This window comes from Chelon labrosus (genome assembly GCF_963514085.1).
Source record: "Chelon labrosus genome assembly, chromosome: 20".
In the NCBI taxonomy this organism is placed as follows: Eukaryota; Metazoa; Chordata; class Actinopteri; order Mugiliformes; family Mugilidae; genus Chelon; species Chelon labrosus.
In genome coordinates, this window is record NC_140353.1 from 22,932,122 (window position 1) to 22,936,957 (window position 4,836).

The window sequence follows — 4,836 nt, forward strand, 5'->3', positions numbered from 1 at the left end:
AAATGTGATATTCTGTTTTACAGTCTGTATTAAAAATGGATCAGATCATCAGAAGATTTAACAACTAAATATTATAATTTGATTAAGGTGACGATTTGGTGTTACATTCAAATCCATATTTCCATTTGTGTTTATTTTTTCTCACTGGCTATGTTGAATGAGTATGAATGAACTGTGGAATTGCGACGGCAAACGCGCTCTCCTTCCTTGTACTCAGACAGATGGTCAACATCTGGTAGGTACGAAAGGTGGTCATCCTCTGGCACAAGCACTTCCACAGGCTGCACGTCTAGCCTAAGTGCGATGTTCACAGCCACAGATGTTGAATCGAGGATGGCCGTGTTGTCACGAATGAGACAATTGCCTGTGCCTGTTTTAACCTAATGTCGTACAAGGAGGCACTTGTAATGCCCCTCGGAACTGCCCTACATTGGGGTGGTTGTTGTAACCTCCACGTGATCTGACCCTAGGGAAGAATAGCTCCAAGTGATCCTGACTGAGTTTGTAGGTCAAAAGGTATGGGCATGGGACAGCTGGCTTCTCTGCCAGGTCTTCACAGACCCACCACACTTCTGTAACACGCTATGAAACCATATATTGGTGTCTTTTTCTGTGTTAGATGCACATGTACAAGTCTGTTGTCTCTGCCTTTCATTTTGAGCCCACAGAGAGGTGACTCTGTTTCTTCCAAAACAGCCATGGCACGGTGTTTAGTTGCAGGCTTAATGGGTGCTTTGTGTCCTTTTGCAACCGGGTTACGGCTGTTTAGGACATCGAAGGCTGCATCAGTGGTGCACAGGAACTGGACTGTTGCTGCACATCCAATGAACTGAGGATATTTCAGCTCCTACACACAATATTCAGTTGCATCAGCAATACTGCTGCTGAAGAGCTGGGCTGCAAGATGGACCTTCATTTTTTTGATTTCACCACTGAATGTGCGCAATTTTCAGTTTGTTCCCAAGACACAAGCCTTCCTTCTCCTGAAGCTTGTGGAGCTCTTCGATGTACCGCCACCTTATCTGCTGGCCATCTTCTCTAATTAGAACCTCAACTGTTGAGTAGACGTTTCGTAGAAGCTTGAGCATGTGACATGGATCCAGAATGACATGGACTTTTTGAGTGTGGTCCTCAGGATGGAGAAAGTAAGGTCTTATGTCCATGATGTCCAGGTTGGCACCGAGCTCCCTAATCATTGTGAGGTTTTGGGAGGGTCCATCACATGTCAAGGAGATAACCCTAAATCTGATTGCATGAAGCTTAACAAGGCTCTCTCGTATGATGTTTGCTCTTTCTGCCCCTGTCATGCCGTTAATAAGAACGTAAGCAATGGGAATCTTCCAAGCTTCATTAACTGCAACAACCATGAGGACAAAGGCTTGTGTTGCCACAACGTTTTCTATCTCACCAGCTCCGATGTCAACATAGCCATGAATTTTGTCCCCATCAAACTCAGTTTGCTTATGGATGTACATTTCATCCAAACAGCAAACTGTCTTTTTCCCTTCTTCCTTCTTCTCAGCAACATGACTTTTTAAAGCTGTAAATTAAGCAGCAGTAATTCCAGGATCTGCAGAGATGCTACTGTACCATTTACGTATGGTCTGGGGATGAGGCAAAGCTAAGTGAAACTTCTCCCTGACGTAGTCATATGTCTTTGGAGAGTAGAAGTGCAGTGTGGCTGCAAATTGCTGCAAAACTTTTTCTTCTTTTTAATTCTCCGAAAGATGTCTTGGGGAATGTCATCCAGACCATCAATAAGAGAGGCACATTCCGTTGAAATCAGAAGTTTCTTCTGAAGAATTGTTGTTATGTCTTTCAAAGAAGAAACCTTTGCGTTCAGTCTTCTTGTCTGTTGGTTTTTCAGCCTAAGCATTTTGCAAGCTGTGCATAGCTTTTCCTCCATTTTAGAACCTTTCCTTTTTAATGTTCTTTGAGACTCTGAAACAGTGTAGCAGTGATCACTCAGAGAGCAGCTTAGAAGCTGAGATGACATAGTGTCAGAGTGATCTGATACCGAGTCTACCCGTTTTCCAGTCAGATTAGTTTGTTGACCGCTGCAACCCAAACCAACATCGTCGAACACATTTGCTGTCAGAGCAATGTCATCATGTATGACATCTGTAGCAACAAAGACCTGTTCAGGTGTGTCATCCATCATTATGACATTGCTGTGACTGGCAGCAATATTGATGGAACTACTGCTGTTGTCTACATGTGCAACTTCCACATTGCTGTTTACAGTGTCACTTACCTCCTTGCTACTTACCATGTTTTCTTCTGTTGGCTGCTCTTCTTTGCCCTTGCAGAAACCGAAGATGGTAGGCACAGCGGTGTCCTTCAGGCATGTTCTTTCCTAAGAAAATTACAATAAATGTAAAAAACATGACATAGCAGATGTGTGTGCGCAGATGCTATCCATAAAATAGGTTTATATCCTTTAGATATTCTTCTTTGTGTCCGAATGTGATTTTAATTTTAACGTTGAACCAACAACAAAAACTGGAGTATGAATGTAATAGTATGCAACTGAACCACAGTATATGTAATATGTCAAGGACATTCGTTACAACAATAAGTTGTTTGATTCTCTGCACCCTGGGATCAATGATGAAGTTATGACTCTCAAAGTGGTCACTGCACAGTCTAGAAGTCCTTTTAGGGGTCCAGTTCTTCCTCCTCATGTTCAGCATCCACTGGTCCAGCCTTTCTGGGTCACCTAAAGGAAAACTTTACACAGACACACATGTTAAGTAATATTTGTGTAAGGTGACCTCCTTTACAGACTCTGTTACAGCAAACAATATTACTTAAATTATTTCAGTGTTTCATGGGTTAAGATAAATGTATTTAAGGAAAAGGGTGTGGGTCACAGTCATCATATTCTATCAATTAAATTATCTATTGTTAAATAACAAGCTCAGGCACAATATACAACCTATCTAGACTAACGTTGTGTCTGGTACCATGCGGCAGTATGTCATTAATCATTTTCATTCATTCATTCATCTTCTGTAACCGCTTATTCCTGTTAAGGGTCGCAGGGTCTGCTGGAGCCTATCCCAGCTGTCATCGGGCGAGAGGCGGGGGTACACCCTGGACAGGTCGCCAGTCCATGGCAGAAAGACAACCATTCACACTCACATGCACACCTACGGCCAATTTAGAATCACCAATGAACCTAACCAGCATGTCTTTGGACGGTGGGAGGAAGCCTGAGTACCTGGAGAGAACCCACGCAGACACAGGGAGAACATGCAAACTCCACACAGAAAGGCCCAGTCGGCCAATGGATTCGAACCCGGGACCTTCTCAAGGTGGTTAGCATCAGTGCTAACCACCTCGCCACTGTGCCGCCCTTCATTAATCATTTTAAGTTAGACAAATAATATTGTAATTGCACATATGTCGCCACTTTTTTTTTCTTATTTGTAAATATGTTTTATTGAGTTTATTAAGTTTTTATCCCAGAGATGAAAAATACAGAACATAAGCACATCACTTCAATTTACAAATTCAGCCCCAGAATGTATAAGTGCATTGTTCAGCAGGTAAATTCAAACAGTGAGTTCAACATTTCCCATCCCCACCCACCCATGCACCCGGTTGTCTCTGCTGCAATCTGTGTGTGAGTTCCACCCTACTCACCGTCAAGGGGCTCCTGCAGGGAGTCATACAAGTCGAGAAAGGGTCTCCATATTTTGAAAAAGGATTGAGAGGATCCCTTGAGGGTGTATTTGATTTTTTCTAACTTTAAGAAATGCATAACATTATTGACCCAATGAGAAAATGATGGAGGAGCTTGTTGTTTCCATCTGAAAAGGATGAAACGTCTCGCAAGGAGCGTAGTAAAAGCTATAACGACATAGGTTTCACCTGATAGACCGGCTTGTGGCTCTTCTGTTATAAGACCAAAGAGGGCACAGATCGGATCAGGATCTAACTGGGTTCCAAATATCTTGCTAAAAGCTTTAAAAATACTTAACCAAAAGGTGGAGAGGTTTGGACAAAGCCAGAACATATACATTAGGTCTGCCGGCTGGCCTCCACATCGGGGGCATAGTGGGTTAGCATTTGGATAGATCTTTGCCAACCTGGCCTTAGTAAAGTGAGCTCTATGTACCACTTTCAGTTGGATTAAATCATGCTTTGCAGATGTAGATGATGTGCGTATCAGATTTAAGATGGAGTCCCACTCATCATCTCTAAAAACTACTCTGAGATCAGATTCCCAGGCCCTTCTTAAGTTTTCAGTGGAGTGTGGGTTAATGCTCTGGATGAGATCATAGATCTGGGCTATCAGTCCTCTACGGTCTGATTTCAGTTCAAGAATATATTCGACGTGCGATTTTGCGGGCTTATTCGGAAACGAGTTAAATGTCTTTTGTACAAAGCTCCTAACCTGTAAGTAACGGAAGAAATGGTTCTTAGGCAAGTCGTAGGTTTGGGATAGTTGAGAGAAAGACGCAAATGTATTTTCTATATATAAATCACACACTGACTTGAGGCCTTTGTTAAACCACAGGCTGAATGCAGAATCAGTACAGGAGTGAGTGAATATGTGATTTGACTTAACAGGTGAGAGAATAGATAGAGAGGTGAAGTCTCTGTTTTATGCTGATGACCTTGTTCTACTGTCTCCTACTGAACAAGGACTACAGCTACAGCTGGACGTAGTAGAAAAAGTACTGTCAGAACTGGGCCCTGGCAGTAAACATGAAGAAAACCAATGTCATGATCTTTCAAAAACGCCCAGGGTGTCATGAGAACAAACACCAATTTACCATCAATAATCATGTCATTGAACACAGCATGAGTTATACCTACCTTGGTATA